The sequence below is a fragment of the Cyclopterus lumpus genome, chromosome 3, assembly GCF_009769545.1.
Source record: "Cyclopterus lumpus isolate fCycLum1 chromosome 3, fCycLum1.pri, whole genome shotgun sequence".
In the NCBI taxonomy this organism is placed as follows: Eukaryota; Metazoa; Chordata; class Actinopteri; order Perciformes; family Cyclopteridae; genus Cyclopterus; species Cyclopterus lumpus.
In genome coordinates, this window is record NC_046968.1 from 3058246 (window position 1) to 3085264 (window position 27019).

The following is a 27019-nucleotide window of genomic DNA, read 5'->3' on the forward strand; positions in this document are numbered from 1 at the left end:
ACTGAGTACCTTATACTGGGTACGTTCTACTGAGTATGTTCTACTGAGCACCTTCTACTGAGTACGTTCTCCTGAGTACCTTATACTGAGTATGTTCTCCTGAGTACCTTATACTGAGTATGTTCTACTGAGTACGTTCTACTGAGTACCTTCTACTGGGTACGTTCTACTGAGTACGTTCTCCTGAGTACCTCATACTGAGTACGTTCTCCTGAGTACCTTATACTGAGTACGTTCTACTGAGTACGTTCTACTGAGTACCTTATACTGAGTACGTTCTACTAAGTACATTCTACTGAGTACGTTCTACTGAGTACCTTCTACTGGGTATGTTCTACTGAGTATGTTCTACTGAGCACCTTCTACTGAGTATGTTCTCCTGAGTACCTTATACTGAGTATGTTCTACTGAGTACGTTCTACTGAGTACCTTCTACAGGGTACGTTCTACTGAGTATGTTCTACTGAGCACCTTCTACTGAGTACGTTTTACTGAATATCTTATACTGAGTATGTTCTACTGAGTACGTTCTACTGAGTACATTCTACTGAGTACCTTCTACTGAGTACCTTCTACCGAGTACCTTCTACTGAGAACATTCTACTAAGTACATTCTACTGAGTACATTCTACTTACTACGTTCTACTGAGTACATTCTACTGAGTACATTCTACTGAGTACGTTCTACTGAGTACATTCTACTGAGTACCTTCTACTGGGCATGTTCTACTGAGTGCGTTCTACAAAGTTTGTTCTACTGAGTATGTTCTACTAAGTTTGTTCTACTGAGTACGTTCTACTAAGTACATTCAACTGAGTATGTTCTACTGAGTACTTTCTACTGGGCATGTTCTACTGAGTGCGTTCTACTAAGTTTGTTCTACTGAGTATGTTCTACTAAGTACATTCTACTGAGTAAGTTCTACTGAGTACCTTCTACTGGGTACGTTCTACTGAGTATGTTCTACTGAGTACCTTCTACTGAGTATGTTCTCCTGAGTACCTTATACTGAGTACGTTCTCCTGAGTACTTTATACTGAGTATGTTCTACTGAGTACGTTCTACTGAGTACCTTCTACTGGGTACGTTCTACTGAGTACGTTCTCCTGAGTACCTTATACTGAGTACGTTCTCCTGAATACCTTATACTGAGTACGTTCTACTGAGTACCTTCTACTGAGTACCTTCTACCGAGTACCTTCTACTGAGTACATTCTACTGAGTATGTTCTACTGAGTACCTTATACTGGGTACGTTCTACTGAGTATGTTCTACTGAGCACCTTCTACTGAGTACGTTCTCCTGAGTACCTTATACTGAGTATGTTCTACAGAGTACGTTCTACTGAGTACCTTCTACTGGGTACGTTCTACTGAGTATGTTCTACTGAGCACCTTCTACTGAGTACGTTCTACCGAATATCTTATACTGAGTATGTTCTACTGAGTACGTTCTACTGAGTACATTCTACTGAGTCCCTTCTACTGAGTACATTCTACCGAGTACCTTCTACTGAGTACATTCTACTGAGTACGTTCTCCTGAGTACCTTGTACTGAGTATGTTCTACTGAGTACGTTCTACTGAGTACCTTCTACTGGGTACCTTCTACTGAGTACGTTCTACTGAATATCTTATACTGAGTATGTTCTACTGAGTATGTTCTACTGAGTACGTTCTACTGAGTACATTCTACTGAGTACCTTCTACTGAGTACCTTCTACCGAGTACCTTCTACTGAGTACATTCTACCGAGTACCTTCTACCGAGTACCTTCTATTGAGTACATTCTACTGAGTACATTCTACTGAGTACGTTCTACTGAGTACGTTCTACTGAGTACCTTCTACTGGGTACATTCTACTGAGTAAGTTCTACTGAGTATGTTCTACTGAGTACCTTCTACTGAGTAGGTTCTACTGAGTACCTTCTACTGAGTATATTCTACAGAGTACATTCTACTGAGTACCTTCTACTGGGCATGTTCTACTGAGTGCGTTCTACTAAGTTTGTTCTACTGAGTATGTTCTACTAAGTACATTCTACTGAGTAAATTCTACTGAGTACCTTCTACTGGGTACGTTCTACTGAGTATGTTCTACTGAGTACCTTCTACTGAGTATGTTCTCCTGAGTACCTTATACTGAGTACGTTCTCCTGAGTACCTTTTACTGAGTATGTTCTACTGAGTACGTTCTACTGAGTACCTTCTACTGGGTACGTTTTACTGAGTACGTTCTCCTGAGTACCTTATACTGAGTACGTTCTCCTGAGTACCTTTTACTGAGTATGTTCTACTGAGTACGTTCTACTGAGTACCTTCTACTGGGTACGTTCTACTGAGTATGTTCTACTTAGCACCTTCTACTGAGTATGTTCTCCTGAGTACCTTATACTGAGTATGTTCTACTGAGTACGTTCTACTGAGTACCTTCTACAGGGTACGTTCTACTGAGTATGTTCTACTGAGCACCTTCTACTGAGTACGTTCTACTGAATATCTTATACTGAGTATGTTCTACTGAGTACGTTCTACTGAGTACATTCTACTGAGTACCTTCTACTGAGTACCTTCTACCGAGTACCTTCTACTGAGAACATTCTACTAAGTACATTCTACTGAGTACATTCTACTTACTACGTTCTACTGAGTACATTCTACTGAGTACATTCTACTGAGTACGTTCTACTGAGTACATTCTACTGAGTACCTTCTACTGGGCATGTTCTACTGAGTGCGTTCTACTAAGTTTGTTCTACTGAGTATGTTCTACTAAGTTTGTTCTACTGAGTATGTTCTACTAAGTACATTCTACTGAGTATGTTCTACTGAGTACTTTCTACTGGGCATGTTCTACTGAGTGTGTTCTACTAAGTTTGTTCTACTGAGTATGTTCTACTAAGTACATTCTACTGAGTAAGTTCTACTGAGTACCTTCTACTGGGTACGTTCTACTGAGTATGTTCTACTGAGTACCTTCTACTGAGTATGTTCTCCTGAGTACCTTATACTGAGTACGTTCTCCTGAGTACTTTATACTGAGTATGTTCTACTGAGTACATTCAACTGAGTATGTTCTACTGAGTACTTTCTACTGGGCATGTTCTACTGAGTGCGTTCTACTAAGTTTGTTCTACTGAGTATGTTCTACTAAGTACATTCTACTGAGTAAGTTCTACTGAGTACCTTCTACTGGGTACGTTCTACTGAGTATGTTCTACTGAGTACCTTCTACTGAGTATGTTCTCCTGAGTACCTTATACTGAGTACGTTCTCCTGAGTACTTTATACTGAGTATGTTCTACTGAGTACGTTCTACTGAGTACCTTCTACTGGGTACGTTCTACTGAGTACGTTCTCCTGAGTACCTTATACTGAGTACGTTCTCCTGAATACCTTATACTGAGTACGTTCTACTGAGTACCTTCTACTGAGTACCTTCTACCGAGTACCTTCTACTGAGTACATTCTACTGAGTATGTTCTACTGAGTACCTTATACTGGGTACGTTCTACTGAGTATGTTCTACTGAGCACCTTCTACTGAGTACGTTCTCCTGAGTACCTTATACTGAGTATGTTCTACAGAGTACGTTCTACTGAGTACCTTCTACTGGGTACGTTCTACTGAGTATGTTCTACTGAGCACCTTCTACTGAGTACGTTCTACCGAATATCTTATACTGAGTATGTTCTACTGAGTACGTTCTACTGAGTACATTCTACTGAGTCCCTTCTACTGAGTACATTCTACCGAGTACCTTCTACTGAGTACATTCTACTGAGTACGTTCTCCTGAGTACCTTGTACTGAGTATGTTCTACTGAGTACGTTCTACTGAGTACCTTCTACTGGGTACCTTCTACTGAGTACGTTCTACTGAATATCTTATACTGAGTATGTTCTACTGAGTATGTTCTACTGAGTACGTTCTACTGAGTACATTCTACTGAGTACCTTCTACTGAGTACCTTCTACCGAGTACCTTCTACTGAGTACATTCTACCGAGTACCTTCTACCGAGTACCTTCTATTGAGTACATTCTACTGAGTACATTCTACTGAGTACGTTCTACTGAGTACGTTCTACTGAGTACCTTCTACTGGGTACATTCTACTGAGTAAGTTCTACTGAGTATGTTCTACTGAGTACCTTCTACTGAGTAGGTTCTACTGAGTACCTTCTACTGAGTATATTCTACAGAGTACATTCTACTGAGTACCTTCTACTGGGCATGTTCTACTGAGTGCGTTCTACTAAGTTTGTTCTACTGAGTATGTTCTACTAAGTACATTCTACTGAGTAAATTCTACTGAGTACCTTCTACTGGGTACGTTCTACTGAGTATGTTCTACTGAGTACCTTCTACTGAGTATGTTCTCCTGAGTACCTTATACTGAGTACGTTCTCCTGAGTACCTTTTACTGAGTATGTTCTACTGAGTACGTTCTACTGAGTACCTTCTACTGGGTACGTTTTACTGAGTACGTTCTCCTGAGTACCTTATACTGAGTACGTTCTCCTGAGTACCTTTTACTGAGTATGTTCTACTGAGTACGTTCTACTGAGTACCTTCTACTGGGTACGTTCTACTGAGTACGTTCTACTGAGCACCTTCTACTGAGTACGTTCTCCTGAGTACCTTATACTGAGTATGTTCTACTGAGTACGTTCTACTGAGTACCTTCTACAGGGTACGTTCTACTGAGTATGTTCTACTGAGCACCTTCTACTGAGTACGTTCTACTGAGTACCTTATACTGAGTATGTTCTACTGAGTACGTTCTACTGAGTACATTCTACTGAGTACCTTCTACTGAGTACCTTCTACCGAGTACCTTCTACTGAGAACATTCTACTAAGTACATTCTACTGAGTACATTCTACTTACTACGTTCTACTGAGTACATTCTACTGAGTACATTCTACTGAGTACGTTCTACTGAGTACATTCTACTGAGTACCTTCTACTGGGCATGTTCTACTGAGTGCGTTCTACTAAGTTTGTTCTACTGAGTATGTTCTACTAAGTTTGTTCTACTGAGTATGTTCTACTAAGTACATTCTACTGAGTATGTTCTACTGAGTACTTTCTACTGGGCATGTTCTACTGAGTGTGTTCTACTAAGTTTGTTCTACTGAGTATGTTCTACTAAGTACATTCTACTGAGTAAGTTCTACTGAGTACCTTCTACTGGGTACGTTCTACTGAGTATGTTCTACTGAGTACCTTCTACTGAGTATGTTCTCCTGAGTACCTTATACTGAGTACGTTCTCCTGAGTACTTTATACTGAGTATGTTCTACTGAGTACGTTCTACTGAGTACCTTCTACTGGGTACGTTCTACTGAGTACGTTCTCCTGAGTACCTTATACTGAGTACGTTCTCCTGAATACCTTATACTGAGTACGTTCTACTGAGTACCTTATACTGAGTATGTTCTACTGAGTACCTTCTACTGAGTACCTTCTACCGAGTACCTTCTACTGAGTACATTCTACTGAGTATGTTCTACTGAGTACCTTATACTGGGTACGTTCTACTGAGTATGTTCTACTGAGCACCTTCTACTGAGTACGTTCTCCTGAGTACCTTATACTGAGTATGTTCTACTGAGTACGTTCTACTGAGTACCTTCTACTGGGTACGTTCTACTGAGTATGTTCTACTGAGCACCTTCTACTGAGTACGTTCTACCGAATATCTTATACTGAGTATGTTCTACTGAGTACGTTCTACTGAGTACATTCTACTGAGTCCCTTCTACTGAGTACATTATACCGAGTACCTTTTACTGAGTACATTCTACTGAGTACGTTCTCCTGAGTACCTTGTACTGAGTATGTTCTACTGGGTACGTTCTACTGAGTACCTTCTACTGGGTACCTTCTACTGAGTACGTTCTACTGAATATCTTATACTGAGTATGTTCTACTGAGTATGTTCTACTGAGTACCTTCTACCGAGTACCTTCTACTGAGTACATTCTACCGAGTACCTTCTACCGAGTACCTTCTATTGAGTACATTCTACTGAGTACATTCTACTGAGTACGTTCTACTGAGTACGTTCTACTGAGTACCTTCTACTGGGTACATTCTACTGAGTAAGTTCCACTGAGTATGTTCTACTGAGTACCTTCTACTGAGTAGGTTCTACTGAGTACCTTCTACTGAGTATATTCTACAGAGTACATTCTACTGAGTACCTTCTACTGGGCATGTTCTACTGAGTGCGTTCTACTAAGTTTGTTCTACTGAGTATGTTCTACTAAGTACATTCTACTGAGTAAGTTCTACTGAGTACCTTCTACTGGGTACGTTCTACTGAGTATGTTCTACTGAGTACCTTCTACTGAGTATGTTCTCCTGAGTACCTTATACTGAGTACGTTCTCCTGAGTACCTTTTACTGAGTATGTTCTACTGAGTACGTTCTACTGAGTACCTTCTACTGGGTACGTTCTACTGAGTATGTTCTCCTGAGTACCTTATACTGAGTACGTTCTCCTGAGTACCTTTTACTGAGTATGTTCTACTGAGTACGTTCTACTGAGTACCTTCTACTGGGTACGTTCTACTGAGTATGTTCTACTTAGCACCTTCTACTGAGTATGTTCTCCTGAGTACCTTATACTGAGTATGTTCTACTGAGTACGTTCTACTGAGTACCTTCTACAGGGTACGTTCTACTGAGTATGTTCTACTGAGCACCTTCTACTGAGTACTTCTACTGAATATCTTATACTGAGTATGTTCTACTGAGTACGTTCTACTGAGTACATTCTACTGAGTACCTTCTACTGAGTACCTTCTACCGAGTACCTTCTACTGAGTACATTCTACTAAGTACATTCTACTGAGTACATTCTACTTACTACGTTCTACTGAGTACATTCTACTGAGTACATTCTACTGAGTACGTTCTACTGAGTACATTCTACTGAGTACCTTCTACTGGGCATGTTCTACTGAGTGCGTTCTACTAAGTTTGTTCTACTGAGTACGTTCTACTAAGTACATTCTACTGAGTACGTTCTACTGAGTACCTTCTACTGGGTACGTTCTACTGAGTATGTTCTACTGAGTACTTTCTACTGGGCATGTTCTACTGAGTGCGTTCTACTAAGTTTGTTCTACTGAGTATGTTCTACTAAGTACATTCTACTGAGTAAGTTCTACTGAGTACCTTCTACTGGGTACGTTCTACTGAGTATGTTCTACTGAGTACCTTCTACTGAGTATGTTCTCCTGAGTACCTTATACTGAGTACGTTCTCCTGAATACCTTATACTGAGTACGTTCTACTGAGTACCTTATACTGAGTATGTTCTACTGAGTACCTTCTACTGGGTACTTTCTACTAAGTATGTTCTACTGAGCACCTTCTACTGAGTACGTTCTACCGAATATCTTATACTGAGTATGTTCTACTGAGTACGTTCTACTGAGTACATTCTACTGAGTACCTTCTACTGAGTACCTTATACCGAGTACCTTCTACTGAGTACATTCTACTGAGTACATTCTACTGAGTACATTCTACTTACTACTTTCTACTGAGTACATTCTACTGAGTACATTCTACTGAGTACGTTCTACTGAGTACATTCTACTGAGTACCTTCTACTGGGCATGTTCTACTTTGTGCGTTCTACTAAGTTTGTTCTACTGAGTACGTTCTAGTAAGTACATTATACTGAGTACGTTCTACTGAGTACCTTCTACTGGGTACGTTCTACTGAGTATGTTCTACTGAGTACTTTCTACTGGGCATGTTCTACTGAGTGCGTTCTTTAAGTTTGTTCTACTGAGTACGTTCTACTGAGTACATTCTACTGAGTACGTTCTACTGAGTACATTCTACTGAGTACCTTCTACTGAGTACCTTCTACCGAGTACCTTCTACTGAGTACATTCTACTGAGTATGTTCTACTGAGTACCTTCTACTGGGCATGTTCTACTGAGTGTGTTATGCTACGTTTGTTCTACTGAGTAAGTTCTACTGAGTACATTCTACTGAGTACGTTCTACTGAGTACCTTCTACTGGGTTTGTTCTACTGACTATGTTCTACTGAGTACCTTCTACTGAGTACCTTCTACTGAGTATGTTCTACTGAGTATGTTCTACTGAGTACCTTCTACTAAGTACATTCTACTGAGTACGTTCTACTGAGTACGTTCTACTGAGTATGTTCTACTGAGTACCTTCTACTGAGTACATTCTACTGAGTAACTTCTACTGGTCATGTTCTACTGAGTGCGTTCTACTAAGTTTGTTCTACTGAGTACATTCTACTGAGTACATTCTACTGAGTAACTTCTACTGGGTACGTTCTACTGAGTACGTTCTACTGAGTACCTTATACTAAATATGTTCTACTGAGTATGTTCTACTGAGTACCTTCTACTGAGTACCTTCTACTGGGTACGTTCTACTGAGTATGTTTTACTGAGTACATTCTACTGATTACGTTCTACTGAGTACATTCTACTGAGTACATTCTACTGAGTACATTCTACTGAGTACATTCTACTGAGTACGTTCTACTGAGTACATTCTACTGAGTACCTTCTACTGGGCATGTTCTACTGAGTGCGTTCTACTAAGTTTATTCTACTGAGTACGTTCTACTGACTACGTTCTACTGAGTACATTCTACTGAGTACATTCTACTGAGTACCTTCTACTGGGTACGTTCTACTGAGTATGTTCTACTGAGTACCTTCTACTGAGTACGTTCCACTGAGTACATTCTACTAAGTAACTTCTACTGGGCATGTTCTACTGAGTACATTCTACTAAGTAACTTCTACTGGGCATGTTCTACTGAGTGTGTTCTACTAAGTTTGTTCTACTGAGTACGTTCTTCTGAGTACCTTATACTGAGTTAGTTCTACTGATTACATTCTACTGAGTACCTTCTACTGAGTACATTCTGCTGAGTACATTCTACTGAGTACCTTCTACTGGGCATGTTCTACTGAGTACATTCTACTAAGTAACTTCTACTGGGCATGTTCTACTGAGTACGTTCTGAGTATGTTCTACTGAGTACCTTCTACTGGGTACGTTTTACTGAGTATGTTCTACTGAGTACGTTCTACTGAGTACCTTCTACTGAGTACGTTCTACTGAGTACCTTCTACTGAGTACGTTCTACTGAGTATGTTCTACTGAGTACCTTCTACTGAGTACATTCTACTGAGTACCTTCTACTGGGCATGTTCTACTGAGTGTGTTCTACTAAGTTTGTTCCACTGAGTACGTTCTACTGAGTACCTTCTACTGGGTATGTTCTACTGAGTATGTTCTACTGAGTACCTTCTACTGAGTACGTTCTACTGAGTACCTTATACTGAGTATGTTCTACTGAGTACCTTCTACTGAGTACCTTCTACCGAGTACCTTCTACTGAGTACATTCTACTGAGTATGTTCTACTGAGTACGTTCTACTGAGTACCTTCTACTGAGTACCTTCTACCGAGTACCTTCTACCGAGTACATTCTACCGAGTACCTTCTACCGAGTACGTTCTACCGAGTACCTTCTACTGAGTACGTTCTACTGAGTACCTTCTACTGAGTACCTTCTACTTTGTACGTTCTACTGAGTACCTTCTACTGAGTACCTTCTACTGAGTACGTTCTACCGAGTACCTTCTACTGAGTATGTTCTACTGAGTACCTTCTACTGAGTACCTTCTACTGATTACTTTCTACTGGGCCTGAAATAGTCATCATTGAAGGAAAGAAAAAACATCAACATACTAGGTGTCTCCAAACTTTTGACTGGTATAAATATATACATATATATATATATATATATATATATATATATATATATATATATATATATATACATATACTGTATATATTTATACATGCCAGTCAAAAGTCCTCATGTCTTTCCTTCAATATATACTAAGTATGCTCTGCAGTGAGAGCATACTTAGTTCAAATAATATAATAACTATTCTTATTAATGGCTTATTACAAATGAATAAAGCATTAATACATTATTTATAGACATTCATTACCGCCAAATAAAAGATGCCTTGTTAGCGTGTTTCAACCAGCAGCTAATGCTATTGTTTTTGGTGAGGACAAGTTGATGCGGTCGCCGGATATGAGGCATAACATAATTGCCTGGTGATATAATGCACGGTGTGGGAACATAATCCAAAGCATGGCATTTTAGAGTTCCACAACTACAAAGCAACCCTGTCTTGTGTGTGAGCCTGAGCCTGAGCTGTAAGGAAACCCTTTGTAAGCTGCTCTGAAAGAGAAATTGGTTTTGGCTAAGGTCTTCTCACCCCTTTAGCTTGTTCACAATACTTCAGCCCACGTTTCCTTCAAACTCACAACATTCTCTTTTGTCAGCCGCCTTCTGCACCCTCTCCGGTCGCTACCTCTGGCTGCTTGTGTTGAATGCACCGCCTCGCTGGTGTAGGGGGGGGGCAAGGAACCACTCCCCTGGCCTGCACTGTAGCTCCAGGCCCCGTGGCCCTCCACACCAGCTCCGAGCTCTTCCATGACCGCTCCCTCAGCTCCCCCACCTCGGGCACTACTGGAATGACCTTCCCACTCCGGCACAGGTACCTCCGAGGTCTTCTAGAATAGGGAGGAAAATTCATCTCTTTGAGAAGCACTTCACGTACTAAACAACCCCCTGAAACCCTGAATCATATCTCCCTTCCCTACTTGCCGTTTAAAATTCCTCTCTTGATCCCTCCTCATCTGTCACTGCTCTTCACTAAATGTGTTCCGTTTGCCGGCAGTTCGCTATCTTACTCTAAGGGTAAAATGAATAGTTGAGAGACTTTGCCCTGCATACCATTTTGCTGGTATCATGGTCTCAGAATATGGTTTGATTCTGTGTTTGTGATAATTTTCATTGTTTTCATTTTGAATTCTGACAACAACAAAAAAAAAAAGTTGTTTCTGCAGTTGCATAATTGAAGACAATGGTGTGATGTAAAACAAGCACTACCAAAGTGTACCAAGTGTTTGACCTCAAGTCAAACCTTTAAATAAATGAATCCAATTTTCAGGATTGTAATTGTCGTATCATTAAAAAGAGATACAGTAAGTTCAGGTGAGAGGAACAAATTACGATGCACGGCAGGAAACCGGCCCGTTTGGATCCACATGTGGATGTGATTCTAATAATTTGCTCATACAGATCAGCTTTGACAACCGCAGTTCAACTGTGACGGACAGCTTGAATCTCTCCCCTGCTATCTGCAGCCCCTCTGGACCGCCATCCCTTTCCCAACACACTGATATTGTAAGAGAAGGTTAATAACACAGTACGATGTATCTATACGCAAATGTATCATTATGAACACCTCTTGACAGGTGCTTTGCATGATGAAATGCAATAGCTATAATCAATAATATATATATATATATATATATATATATATATATATATATATATATATATATATATATATATATATACTGTATGAATAAAACTGTTGCTTATCTTTGTTAGGGAAATGTAGACAACAAGGTCAGTCATGGTTATAGCACTAATGTTGTTTGGCTCTAGAGGAGCTTTTCAAAGTCGTAAAGAATTGTAAAGAAGTAAAGAATGAACAACCCTGATGATGTCATGGTTCCACAGGTTGAGCTTGGAGAACCAAAACATTATATCACAAAGCCAGCGGTACCAACTGGGGACGTGGAGTTTGAGGGACGTGGGCATTGACCAGGCTAATGAAATGTGCTGTCCAATTGCATCATGGGAAGTGCATGGTCTAGGGTTTGTTTTTGTCATTGGGTTTGACTTAAAGGGCGGAATCTCAGCTTTTGCACCATCAATTCTGGGCATTCTCTAGTTTTTTTAATCTTACCCCTTTTTATGGAAGTGCTTTTATCAATAGCTGGAGTGCCCCTTTAAGATGAGGAGTTTCTTCCCCTGGAGAACTGCAGGTAAATATGTATCCGTCTGGATAGCGGATGGATCGCTGTGCTGAACTAATATTTCTCACATGAAGTGGTATTAAACTATAATATCTGCAGCTACGCTCCTACACAGCTTATTGTTTTTATTGTTACTGTCGCTGGTCCCTGCCAGCACACGTCCCATCTCCACTCCACTTTGAAACTCAAGGCCTCAGTCTCCATGTGTAGATCCAATATGTGTCTCGTATTTTTTGTTGTAATGTTTTTTTGATTTTTATTTATGATTCTTCACTCTTGCAGCACTTCCTTTTTTATTGATTTTCTCTTCCCATGCTTATTGTTATTGCTTATTCCGTTTGTGTAAAATATGTATTATCACTTTTATTATTATAATTTGATCAGGGCATCGGGAGCCAGCACTGTGTTATTAGACTCTGCTGCGCGGCTCGCTCTCAGGAGGGTTTCTCACCAGCAAATCTGGAAGAATTCATAAGGATTAAATCCTGATGTATTTGGTGTGATTTCCAGATGATTCCTGAATCGTGTTTGCGATGTTCAGGCGAATCCGTTGTTGCAATAAGCAACCTATAATTTCATCTGAGCCGAGTTGACAATGATGCATCAGCAGATTTTGACAAATTATTGATTCTGGACTCAGTATGCATTATATTCACGGTAACTGTTTGACAGAAAGCATAATTCAATTGTCTTTGCTCAGAGAGCTCTTTAGTCGTGACTGTTGGGCCTCGCGCCGGGGCTACGTTATTATACCTATCAAGTCCACTAATGATCTACCCCAGGGGCACAGGTACAGCCCGGTAATTTATGGGAGCTGGCGGAAATCTGCAGGCTAATGCCCTCCATCAAATGTCCACAGGGGAATGCAATGCAGTGCAGCACACTGGATGCACATGTCACTTTGCGCCGCTCGCTAAACCAAACCTGATCTGATAGGCACCATCTCCTCTTTCTTTTCTTTTTTCTACTCCTCCTTCCTTTTTAAATACCACATGCCACTTGACAGCAAAGCAAATGACATGTTCATGGGGGCAGCGTGTTCCTGTCAGCCGCTGTTGGTTTCTTAGTGTGAAATGAAAGAACCCCCCCCCCCCCCCCCCCCCTTCTCCACTCTCGTTAATTTTTACTCACTGCGGTACAGTTGAATGGACAAAATCCCCGGACAGATTGATACATTGAGCTCGCCGGAGTGACGTGGACTCCCCCCCCCCCGACCACCACCACCACCACCACATCCCCACCCACACCTTCCTTATACCACCACCATCACCACTACCTTACCTTACCCTTCTCCCTTTTCTCCACCCTCCCCATGAGCTGCCGAGGTGACAGGTCATAAATCCCTTCAGACATGAGCGTGGGGGTTTTGGAGCGTGGGGGTTTTGGAGGGGGTGGGTGGGTGGGAGGAAGCCGGGGAGGGGATGAGGATGGTGGAGGCAGGGGTGAGGGGCGGCTGCAACACAAACCTGAAGGAGATTTCTCCTCATGCATAGAAAGCTGTTTCCCCCTCACCGACAATGTTTCCCTCGGGTAAAACCACTGCCAACACCCAGCATGCAAAGTAGTCTCTCTCTCTCTCTCTCTCTCTCTGTCTGTGCAAATGGGGGTGGGGCTGGGGAACTTTGCGACGGGGGATAAAAGGCAGGGAGCGGCGTCTCACGAAAATTCGCCACCCTCCCTATCATCCAGATGATCCTGAATGCCAATTACCCTCCCCAGCTCTGCAGGGAGCGGCCTGTCACTCAGGATGCGGCTGGTGTGTGTCGGGCATTGAGTGGCCAGGCGCTAAGAGTTTGCCGCTGGAGGAGTCAAAATCTACAATATAATGCTGGTCAGTACTGGACGGCAGCGTAACACACAAATTTAAAGGGATGCCGGTCCGTGGAAACACACACACATCCAGCTGCCACATGCCTGACATGGGCGGGCTACGACGGCAGGTCGAGACAGAACGCGGCTCCAGAGGTAACAGAACGGTCAAATCAATACAACTAGAAAAACAACAAGGGGATTATTATTATTATTATATATTATATATATTATTATTATTATTTCTAAACGTTTGACTGGAACAAAGTTAAACTGTTCGTGGGAAAGAAGAAAATATTGAGACAAGGCCATCATGTGGGTTTAAGTTGTTGTGATCTATATTTATATTTTATCAATAGATCAAATGAATGGAATTTGAAAGGGCTCACGGTGACAAACCCTCCTAGATAATTATTTTAGCTGGTTTAAAACTCACTGCTTTTGCCTCTGGCCCTCATCTTTGGTACCCCAGCAGCTAACTGGTTTGCCTCAAACTCCAAGCTAATGCTAATGTTTCTCCATTCCAACCCAATAAGGTGATAATGTGTAAACAATCCTATGTTCTACCATTTTTAACGACCATGTAACCTTGGGACGTCGGTAGTGAGTGAGCTTATCTTGAGTGGTAAAGGTCAGACCTTGGAATGTCATGCCATGGGCTAATTACTGTATCTAACCTATTTGTCCTCATACACTTCATCCACATTCATCACTTTCAGCACAAGGCTAAACTGGCTTCATACTGTTACCCTTTCTTTTTTCCCTTCTTCACTGGGCTTCAGTCTAAATCATATGTTTGCATTATTTGTGTGTGTATTTAAAGCAGGTGTGCCTCTCAGGAAAGTCTGCTTTCAAATAGAATAAGGCTTGGACATAAAATACAATATATTACAATAACATCTTCAGATGCTTTAATCACTATATAAAAGGGTACAATCTTACCTATAAAGAATGTAAAAGAAAGAAAAGATATTGAAGGATTAAACATCTGATCTCTGTCTCATGTGACTGAGCCATTGCGTTGACATTTCCCTACCTGAGCCTATGTTGGGATGTAATCTCCCCGTCATCATTTTTCCAACCACATTTTTGATCATTCAAACAGCATTGCGCTATCGGTCATTCTTGTGAGCAGATGCGGCCCAGATCCTTCTATGTATTGCCATTTCCTCTTTATTGCCAGCCGGCTTATCCGGCACTGATGGAATTGTTAAAAAGCAGATATGAGCAGAATCCAGGAGGACCAGCCTTTGTCAGAGCATGCATTCCCATCAGATGAGAGCATGGCGATAAGAATCGGAGCAACGCCTGCAGGTCGTGTCTCTCTATGCATAACAATCTACGGCTGTGTGGCTGAAAGAAAAACACTCGGAGACAGGAGACAGGGGCGATGCACGAGGCTGGTGAATATGTATAAGGTGTCTCGACTCCTTTTTGTCAAAATTGATTGATCAATATTGCACAGCACAAATCAAGGTCTTGTTTGTACTGTCTGGAGGTGTTGGTTGATAATGTATTTGTGTGTGTGTGTGTGTGTGTGTGTGTGTGTGTGTGTGTGTGTGTGTGTGTGAGACCTCTTTTTAGGGTGGAAAATGCACATTCAAAGCCCAGAGCATTAACTGTAAATTATATTTCATTACTTGAGATAGAGTAGAACAACACATTCTCTGGTTCAAATTGAATGATTTAAAGGTGCTCACTATGGATTTCGGAGCATGTCTATGATCCTCGTACAAAGATTTGTGTGATATCAAACCAAAAGGTTGCTCCTTATTTTTTCAGCGTTTTCCTTCCAAAGATCCAGCAACACGTGTCAACTTCTGATATGAATGCAGTCTTTTCAAAATAAAGGCAACAAAACAAGGAACAGATCGTGAAATACAAAAAATGTAAGATCGGGGTTTGGATTAAAATAACAAGGCGAGTGGTGTTACTAAGGTACAAAACTTACATGACAAATGTTGATGGAACTATTATGTTCCCGTCCGACTACTCTCCCAGCAGCCCTGTGTGGGTTTTTGAGCTCTATTTATTTCCTACTACATGATTACATGGATTACGCACTTAGTGGTTTTGTGGGATATCTACAAATTACAGCGGCTGTTTCTCAATATAAGTTCTTGTCCGTACTTGTGTTCTCGTGGACTTGTGAAACGTCATCAGTCGCGGCCCAAGTACATGTTCCAATTCAAAAGTCCGCGTCTCGCAAAGCACGGTAAAAATGCCCGGATGTGACTTGATCTTGACTATATCTCTCCATTGCACCTTATTAACTCTGCTTCCTCCCCGGAGTCGTTGTGACTTCACGTCTCATAGGGTCCATTGGACCTGGAGGTGTCTGATGCCTGGTGAACCGGCCTCCCGCGTTGGCCCTGCTAATGTGCCCCGCCCCCCCTCCTCTCTACCTCCTTCTGTTTCATGGATTGGAGTTCCATTCATACATTGTCATATTCATGTAATGTGTTTATGTAACTCTGTAATGCTGTTCATCTGTACACATGACATCTATTGCATCTGTCCATCCGGGGAGAGGGATCCTCCTCTGTTGCTCTCCTGAAGGTTTCTTCCCTTTTTTCCTTGTCAAAGGTTATTTTTGGGGAGTTTTTCCTGATTCGATGTGAGGTCCTGGGACAGGGATGTCGTATGTGTACAGATTGTAAAGCCCTCTGAGGAAAATTTGTAATTTGTGATATTGGGCTATACAAAATAAACTGAATTGAATTGAATTGAATCCGCCCATTTCCCAAAGGATGCATCAGAGCAGACTTGTGCGTACTTTGGACAGCCAATATCCCACAATGCATTTCGCACCAGCGACGGGGAACAATGGCGGAGGAGAAAATACTCAACTGAAAGTTGACTTTTTCTAAATACTACTGTTGTTGAGTCACAGAATGTAATTTTAGGATGATATATAATACTCATGCAGAAAAATGATATTTTTTTATTTCTGCTTTTGTTAATTTATCAACCTATCCTTGTGGAATATTTTTTGTTAACTTCTCATCTTAAGCGGATTATTATTGTTGTATTTAACCTTTACATTATTTGTTGGACCATGGTATTAATACAAAAAAACTACAGGATAGTAAGAGCTGAACTGGTGCTTCATTTATCCAATTTACACTTCCATGGAAAAAGTGGGCTGGTCTTGAGCCTGTAATTCCCAGGCTCCACGGTAGGTTAAACTGAGTGCAATAACCACTAACAGAACAGAAGTAAATGGAGAAAACACATCATTTAGCAATGACTTGCAAACATCAGGAGCATCCACTATCCATTCATAGGCATTTTAAGTTTTTAATCGTTATGAAAGTTAGCACCAGATTACACCATAACAGAACTGTTTCAATTATTGTTCAACTTTAACGTCAGAAGAATTAGTTCTGTGCTTGAACGTCGGTTTCTGTAGAAGGTGGAACTTGCCGAGTGGCTTATTATGGACTCTGCTGTCTAATTAGGGAAATGTAAGAATGAATGTGAAGCCGAGTCAATGTTTAATTTACTTTTTTAATTCCTTATATTAGTTCATTTAACTCTGTTAACACTGGATTACACATTGGATACTGCTACATTATAGCTCAATTAGGTGTAACTGTCATCAGCAGTAATTGTCTGCTAAGGTGTTTGTAGAGAAGAAGAAAAAAAGTAATCTAATACTTTTTTTTAATTATGAAAGAAACACAAAGTGTATTTCCTTTTCATGTGATGAATGACAGAATATGGAACAGCGATGCTTAAAGGTTGTCCAGTTTTAAGATTCCGCTGGACTGCCCACCTTAATGTCATCGTGACCTTTGGCTTTGCCATTCTCCTATACATGCAGTCAGAGCTCCATCTGGGAAGGGAATGCAAGCTGGCATGCAGAACACAACGGGATGAACGCATGTGATCAATAGAGACAGTTGCCTGTAAAGGTCAAGCGGGGCTGTTGGTAAACACTGAAATGCAACTCGTGACGAGCCTTGACTCGGCTTCTTGATCAGCACCCGACACCGGCCCGCTGCATTGGGCCTGGGGACCACCGCTGGATAGGTGTTGGCTCTTCTGTGCTGCCTGTTTGGAGCATTACTGCGGGACAGACGGGGGCGACGCCAGGAAATAAAGTCAAGATTGATTAGTTTAGTCGGTCTAGTCCAATTGTGACCACACCCAACCGTGATGTCACTGTGTACTGACACACCTGGGAGTACACTTCTACATCAACGCAGCAAGGTGCAAGCTTATAGAAGACGTTCAGCTTCTGTTAAGTTGCTCTTTAATGTTTGACAACTCACATTTATAAACAGCTTTCGACACCGCATTTGGCACCACTGACAAATTGGGAGCGTATCACCTCCAAGGGAAGATGAGTCCAAAATGCAGGACTTATTGGCGACTGGTCATATTTGCTTTGACATGCTGTCAAATTGTACTCACACATACTGTAGATTTAATCACAGACCGAACGGACGCTCATTTCAAAAGGTTGATAGCAGCACACTGTCAACACTGCAAGGGGAACATGCATCGTCAGGCTTTTGCACCTGATCCACACCTCATGGACTGCAGCCTGTAACACACACGTTATTTGGACTAGCTATAAACACATGAATGCATGTGGCAACGGGCATTTTGTCAAACCGCTTATTCTATTCCTTCCACGTCGGGGTGCCGTGTGCCACGAGGCAACTTGCTACGGGCGAGGAAGGCGTGCACCGGCTGGTCCTGTGTGCTTTTCAATATGGCAGCTCCGCACGCAGTTTAATATGATAGTCGCCTGCCTTATCTAATGTGACGAGGGGTCTTTCTTGGCCGTGCCACAAAGCTGCTTTGAAGCATCTGTCAATGCCCTCCCCTGGATAAATGTCATGTGTGGAATATCTCAGGTGGCAGCTGTGCCATTGCAATGGCGACGGCAGGTAGCCAGAAAACCACCCAAAGCCTGACGCTCCAACACTTGGGACAAGGGAGGAGGTTTCTCTCTCTCTTTTATAACAATCTGCAAGGTCACACATCAGCAAAGTAGCAACAAGATAAAAGGTATATTTGAAGCTACTTTTCTCTACTTTGCTGCGTTCCCTTTTTCAGCCTTTTATTGCATTTTGTTATTATTTGTAGAAAATATGTTTGTCTGCAAAACATGACACTTTGCCATTTACAGAAATTCTTAGCAAACCACAGCAAACTAAGCACCTGGCTCTCAGACCTTTCTCAGAGGCCACTGTATTCACACATCCTTTCAAATGGAGGAGACCCTTTGTCCCCTTGTGATACCAATGTGTGGCAAACCTTTCACATTATTGAAGCTCATCTAGCCTTGCATGCTTATTATAATATTTGTTACATGCCATAAGACTGAGGTGGAGAAATGGAGGAAGTTTTAATTCTTCACCTCCTGGAATTAGTACATCGATCAATAACCTGAGCCCTGAGTGATATGCTTTTTCTCAACAAAAGAAAAGCAGCATTTCTTGTATTACTTTAAGCCATGTGGCCATGGCTTAAAGTAAACTATCATCATGAATGGAGTATCCAAGCCACACTCTTGGAAAGGGAGGTCATGTAAACTCACTTTCACTGCCACCCATGTCTTTCCAAGGAGGTTGAAGCTCTTAGATCTCTGAAGATGGAACATTCTTACCCTTTTTAAGGATACTTCACACTCACTGAAATGTATTGATTCATTGTACATGGTGCAGACTCCTTTCACGGTCTTTTTCATTTACAAAGAAAATAAGATACGCATGAAAAGAGTGTAGAACTCTTCAAGTGTTAAGATCATTCTGAGTATTATATTATGACTGAAGCAGGTTTGCAACTGAATGCAGATGATGTGCTTATATATGTATCTAGCTAAACTACTTTATTAGTAAAAGTGGCCTCACTCTCAGTCCATAGCAGCATGGTTTTATAGCCCCTGTCTAGCTCAAGTGTTCTTTTTTGTTGGCCACTTGGGGGCAGCAGAGACAAGTTGTGAACACAGCTGCGACATAACATCTTTTAAAGTTGATGTGGCAAATATTTGCTTCTTTACGCGTCCAACAGTTAAAGCGCAACATTATCATTCGTTTGAAGTCACAGTATGTGCAATATTCCCTCTTTTTTTAGTTCTATTTTTTGTTAATTTAAGAGGTCAAACATTGGTGTTTTGAAACAGTTTTGCTGTAACCAGCTAGCTGCTGCACCCACGCACACTTTCTGGAGAGCTAAACAATCAGCTGAGACTCTCTTTAAAGAGGAGCGTGGCATCACAAGGGGCCAGGTCGGAGAGGGCTGCTCAATTCCCACACATGATCGGCGGCCACATCACAAAATGGCCACCGTCGCCTCCACTACATGGTCCAGAAGGCCTCATCACTCACCCAGCTGTAGGTGCTTACGCCACCTAATTGAGGCCGGGCTGAAGAGCTTCTAAAAGGATGGCTGGAGGGAGCTGGGTGAGGGTCTAGTGGATGAAGTAGAAAAGAGGAGAGGGTCATGACAAGGCTAATGAATGGCCATACAGGTCTTAATAGTTCCTTATATGTTATTAAAAAGCATAATAATGGAAGGTGTGACTTCTGTGAAGAGGATGAAACGGTAGACCATGTGTTGTTGGTCTGTCAGAGGTACGAGGCAGCGAGAGACATTTTAATAAAGGGGCTAAGAGAGATGGGAGAGGGAAATATAATGAATGTGCTCAAGAACAATTTTAATGATGAATGCTGGAAAATTCTTCTGGAATATTTAGAGGCGGCACGACTATTGAGTAGAATCTGAGATTTCATTTTATTTTTATGTTAATTTTTAGTATAAGAGATTTACTTTCATTACGTCTACACTCCAGATTAGTGGGTGGCGGTAATGCACCCGGAAGCTGTTTGCCAACCGCCATAAAAAGCTAAAGAAGAAGAAGAAGGAGCTGGGCGAGCAGTCTGTGAACAGACACCTACGAGCAGAGTGAAACTAAGAATAGGAAGAGCTGGTACCCTGGACCTGCTGGGTGGAGTGTTTGATGAAGTTCTGGTTTAGTTTAGGTTTTCTCCTCTGGGACGCTTTACGTTTGTTGATGGAATGGAGTTACCTTCGTGGCCCACCCTAGCCCCCCCTATGGACCTCTCGTGACATTACAGGAGCTACAGATTCAGGGAGCTAAGATACACTGTAGTAATTCCTCATGAGGACAGAACACTTGTTTCCCCCTCTTCCAATAAGTGAAACTCCTTACCCACGGAACTGAAATTGCATTATGGCTGATCATTTAAATCTGAAACACCTTCGAAAGAGGGATGAGTGATTTGATCATGGAGGATCTGGATCTGGTTTGGCTGTGATGTTATTGTACGTTGGTTTTGTTTTGTGCTGTTTACATGTATAATGTACTTTTTTTATGAGGTTTGTGTTCAATATGTATTTTTTTGGTGGAGTTTGAGTCCTGTGCTATTCTGTATGTATTTGTTGGTGTGTGTTGTGTTCTTTTAATTAAATGTATTTGTTGCTGTATTTTATGCTGTTTTGTAAATATTCTTTGATCTGTTTGACACTATTTTCTATGTATTTTAACGATGTTTTTTGGTTGTTTTGGATATATTCTTTGATTTGTGCTGGTTTCTTTGAATTCTTTAAGGTGTATGTGCTGTTTCATATAGACCATTTCACAGTTATTTCACGTAAGCAAAACTGCGTGTGTTTTTTGTTGTTGCATTTTCATACATGTATCTGCTGATATTTTGTTTCTTTGCTGTTTTGATTGTAGTTCTACACATTGCAAACTGTACATTGTATATAGTCATAAAAACATGAAATAAATCAATTGTGCAGTGCAACAAGCAATTTTTGTTGTGATTTAAGTTATTATGAAAACATCCTCATGACATACATAATCGGACCTCTGGCGTGGTTTACAATCCAACTCTTGTACGTATCGTTAAGATGGAAAGAAAGGAAACCTTTCCACAGCCATCTGTCCCACTGCCAACATAAAGTAACAAGTGATCATTCCTGAGGCGAGCAGTCACCATCTCCAACGGATGAGGCAAGTAGATCGATTTTGATTTACACTGTCAAAAAATGATTTGTACACTGCGTAACAATGTAACTGGAGTTTCCAAATACGAGCAGTTCAGGAATCGGCATTTGCATGTGATATCAAGGAAAAGAACATTATGAAAATAGCGTATATTGTAGCAACGATGCAGCCTTGCATTGGCCGCTCTGTTAGCACAGAAGACTGTGCAGTCGAGCAGGTGGAGAAGAGAAGTGAAATGATTTCAGCGCTGAATGGGGAGTGCTGTTGTTCTACGATGAAGTAGCCTTTCCACTTCAGTAAAGACTTGGATAATTGGAGTTTTATATTAAGATTGACACCAGATGAAAGTTGGTTATTAACACAGGGTGAAGCGTGGCAGATTGTTTATTAGAATCCTGTCACTATTTACAACCCAAAACGGCGGTGCCTTGACATTGAGAGTTCAATTGGAAGTGTATCAAATTGCTATTGTAGCGAAGGCGACTTTGAGCTCCGGACTTTGTTTCCCAGGCTGCATTTGAGACAACTGACTCAAACTCAAAGTGCACGGTAAATGCTGTGTCCTTTTTCAACATCAAATTTATATTATTTACCACAGCAGAAGCTCCTGTGTTATGGATTTGTAGAAAGACGGTTTTGTATGGTAGATATTTGCATTTTAACCTTTTATTTTTTATTAAATCAATGAGGTGGAACAGAGATGAATGAACTGCAATCACAAACCAACAGCAATGACATTTAAATCAAAAAGGTGTAGTTTCCAAACTGGGAACGATGCGAAGACAGTAAAACCAGAGACCGTCTTGTGATGGATCACTCCAGCAGGAAACGCCAAATTGGACCTACCCCTTACTTCCAGTGTCATCTTTGTACTCAACTACACACCTAAATATATATGTATACGCAATATTTTTTCCCCCCTGTACAGACAATCACATAGACTCTTGTTGGCGCCAAATTCAACGGTGTAAAAACTGCTTTTCCTTGGTTAGTTAGTGTTTGTCCGTGTTGGATTTGAAGGTTTGGTTCATCCCTCCCTTACTGTAACAAAAAATATTTTAACACATGTTGGCTTTATTAAAGAAATCTGAACTCGGGCTCAGTGGAGCCCCTGTTTGTGCCTCTCACACACAGCTGCTGGTTGCACAAGCACTAGCATTAGCACGACGGATAAGCACCATCGATGAAGTACCTTTCCCTCTGCAGTGGCAGTAAACAAGTAAACAGCAGGGCTAAGGCTATGCACTCCCCACTGAACTACACAACAGCGAGCCTCATGGTGGAGCTGATAGCTCAGCTGCAGCTCAGGTACCATCACAGTGGAGCCAAACAAGCGCATCTCCAGCGGACTGCCTGTCTGACATCCGCTCATGGCTGGTTAGCTCTCACTGTCACCGTCCATGCTCAACAGAGTGGTGGTCAGCGCCGTCTTCCCTGACCCACCACCACGACACGAGGCCAGCTTATTGAAGTTTGCTTATTCTCACAAGGAAGGTTTTTCAAAGCACGTGCGCGTGCTGTTGGGAGGTATAGTGTGTGCTGTTTATATGATGTGCATGTGCAGGCAAATACAATGTGAAAGCAAAGAAGTGCGAAGTGACTTCTTTCAAACTTGTTGTTTTTCCCTTTTACATCTCAGCGCTGTCTCGCCCCAACTCGGGATCCTTGGCAAAGCTCGAAGCTGTCCTTGGTGCCGAGGGGTTTGTGGAAGGAGGCGTAGGTGGTGCTGGTGTGTCAGTGTGAGGCAGGTGGTGTGTGGCTTACTGGCTGAGTATTGCTGCTTTACCCTCCCAGTAAGAGATCTGCCATAGGTAAGCCAAGTCTGACTCAATCTCTTCCACTCGCACCGGTACTGACTCCTTTTCGTATTCCTAATCTTTTTCTCTCCCTCACACACACACACACACACACACGCACACACACACACACACACACACAAGGGACACTGTAAGAACAAACTTATCTGAAGCGCCGCAGCCATCTTAAAACACCACGACATGCCTAATGAATCTGCATGGATTCTCGCGGAGCCAAATCTGCTCCCACAGTATGAAATCGCTTGAAGTGTTTTGTGTTTGCCCTGCAAAACCTTGCAGCATCTTGACTTCAGCCCCGGCAGCTACAATTTTTCTAGCAACCGATGAGGACGTGAAGTGTGAGGCTGCGGCGGGACAAACGTACCGCCAGACTTAGCTTATCTATCATGCTATACTAATGACATAAAAGAAGAAGAAGAAAAAAGCCATGTTCTGCATCCCCTGTCTCTCTTTCTGCCTCCTTCAAAATGTAGAGCCTGATTCCCTCTGACGACGGGTGAATGGGAAACGGGAGCAGCGCTAAATTATGCACAATGGGGATATCTGCTTTCCTGTTTTCTCGCAAGATAACGGCTTGTTGTTCCACCCTTTGTTATGGACGGTGCGCGCCCATGGGATGATTAGCAGAACAAAGGATGGGCGAAAGCAAACCTGCTTGTAGTTCAAAACAAGTTCTCCATGCCTTTGATGATGCACACTTACTTTAGGCAAAAGTGGGTTTGGAAGAGACACACACACACACACACACACACTTACATTCTTATGCTCGCTGCAGAGCAATAACCAAGAACTTTGACCGGTTTGATCCCCGACCTGCAGCCTGGTGACATGCACATGCAATTAAGGAAGCGCTTGAAAGGGAACAGAGAGTGTGAAGGGTATGGGAGCGCTGTTTAGCGAAGATATTTGATCCATTATACATTGTTTGTGTCTACAGCTGGTACAACCAGAATAATAAATATTGCATTAGCCGTGGGACCCACGTCTCCGTCTCCCTGACAAGTTCATAACACTCTCGGCAGGGAAGGGCGGGTTCTCCCGTGGCTTTTCCCCCCAATCCTCTTCTGTTCTCCCCCCTCCTGCTCCCTGGGATCGGTTGCGGAGGAGACTCCTTACAACATGGGAACATGTGCGCCGCAGCCGGGCGATTGTTGCATTTTTCATTTGGACAATGAGCAAGCGGAACCCCGGCATCAGCAGCTCGTTAAAAATGGTGAGCACTTTGTCGCAAATCAGACTGCTGTTGCTCCCCGTCGTGTCTCGATCCCTCTGAGGGTTCAGCATGTGTTGTCTGCGTTTGCAGTGTGAAGTATGTGCTGTTTGTTGGCAATTAGTTCTACACTACAAAAAGTGTTTTGTGTTAGTCTATTGTACCTATCGTCTGGTTTCTCAATGGGTACCATAAAGGACTCAGGAAAGGAACTTCCTCAGGTGTCATCATCACATGACACCCGAGGCAGAACCCCGTAGGAATGTTCTGACGAGGCGCCAAGGGTTCAACAGTCAACACAGGGACGCACAACGAAATTCAGTCGTAACCCATTTGTAACACAACAAACGCATGACACATTTCTGTAGTGCATTTTTTTTTAATTTGCATCAAAAGAAATGTAAAGAACAAAAACAATTCTCTCGGCAGATAATAAGTAACGTTAAAAACTCAACTTGAGGAAAACATTGTCCGTCAACATTGACTGTGTTTGAGCACCAAGCATCATGATTTAAACACATAGTTTGCATAACATAAATAAATACAGTGTACATAGAACATGGAATATGACGGGTATTGAAATCACACTCATACCACTTTATTGGTGACAGTGATTAAGTCGCGCATGGCATTATTCTGCCCGACATTACTCTACGGTGCAGATCCCACTTAAGTCGCTTCATGAGGAAAGAGCATTTTGAAGCCGCTGTAGGTCTAAAAGGTTTCATGAGTTGAGTTTTGGAAATATTAAAATCCTGACGCTGGGTGAGCGAGGCGAATGAGTCGGCATGTGTCAGAACCTCGGTAATGATTGACTGCATCGCTTCGCTAACCTCCTGACAGAGTCTGAGGAGCGAGGGCTTAACCGCGAGCCGCCAGTCAGTCTGCTCACTCGCTGCTATTGGCTGGTGGGCTGGACAGAGAAAGATGGATTACACCTCGACTGTCCTTTAAACGTACTCACTGTGGCTTCCAGGGGGGAAGCATCAGCTAAAGCTTTGTAATGCTTGTTTAATTGATTGTTATTCATGTTGCTACGGTGGTGATGATCGCCACCATTTTCCTGTGCTTAAATTATTATTCATCGTTCATGTAGTAGTTGCATTAGGTGCGTATGTCCTGCTGTCGACCAGCAGCTGTTGTTGGGCCCAGGTCCTGCATATGGTGGAGGATGTTCACTGAGCGTGTCTGCCTTGTCTGCGCTCCACCGCTATGCCATGACAGAGGTGTTAATATTTATCTGTGAGCCTTTCTCACCCATAAATGCCTTGTCATCGAGAAGCAGCCTCACGTCTCCGCCCCTGAATAACTGGTGTGCTATTATTAGGTTTAGGCCTCACAAATATCCCAGTGGAGTACGAGAGGGAGATGTCACGCCAACAAGTGGTACACTTCCTCATTAAGGTTGTCCTGCCTGTTAAGATCGGCTTCAGAGAATCTTGTCAATCTTGTTTAGAGGGACGTCCAATCAGAGTTGGTAAATGTACTCGATTGAAGGAGATTCGCTGGATGCTGCTGAAAACCTGCATTTCCTAAACTCGGTGTGACTTCCATTGTGTTTTAAACAGAACTTTCTTCTTTTCGCTTGTTTTGCAAACTAGGTATTCAATTCAGTTTATTTTGTATAGCCCACAATCACAAATTACAAATTTGCCTCAGAGGGCTTTACAATCTGTACACATACGACATCCCTGACCTTTGACCTCACATCGGATCAGCAAAAACTCCCCAAAAATAACCTTTCACAGGGAAAAAAGGGAAGAAACCTTCAGGAGAGCAACAGAGGAGGATCCCTCTCCCCGGATGGACAGAAGCAATAGATGTCATGTGTACAGAATGAACAGAGTTACAGAGTTACAACACATTCAATGAATATGACAGAAATGTATGAATAATGAGTAGTAGGCATGGATCACGATCCAGACCTCCACAGTCCATGAAACAGAAGGAGGAAGAGAGGAGGGGGGGGGGGGTTATGTTTTCTGAAATATCAGTGCAGAGGATGCTATAGAAGAGGATACATTTTGCCGTGCTTTGGCTGATTCCGATACTGAGTCGTATTTACTGGTATTTAGAGAGACCAGAGCCACAGTGGAGAGTTGCAGGAAACCAGAAGAGGTCGAATGACGCATTCGAGAGTCTGCGAGCTCCTCTGAAAACTTAATTCCCGACCTCTGATGAGATTTAAAGCCAGGACAGCATGACAACTTTATTTGAGTTGAGCTGTGGTCATTTCGGGGCGACTGTGGCTCAGACAC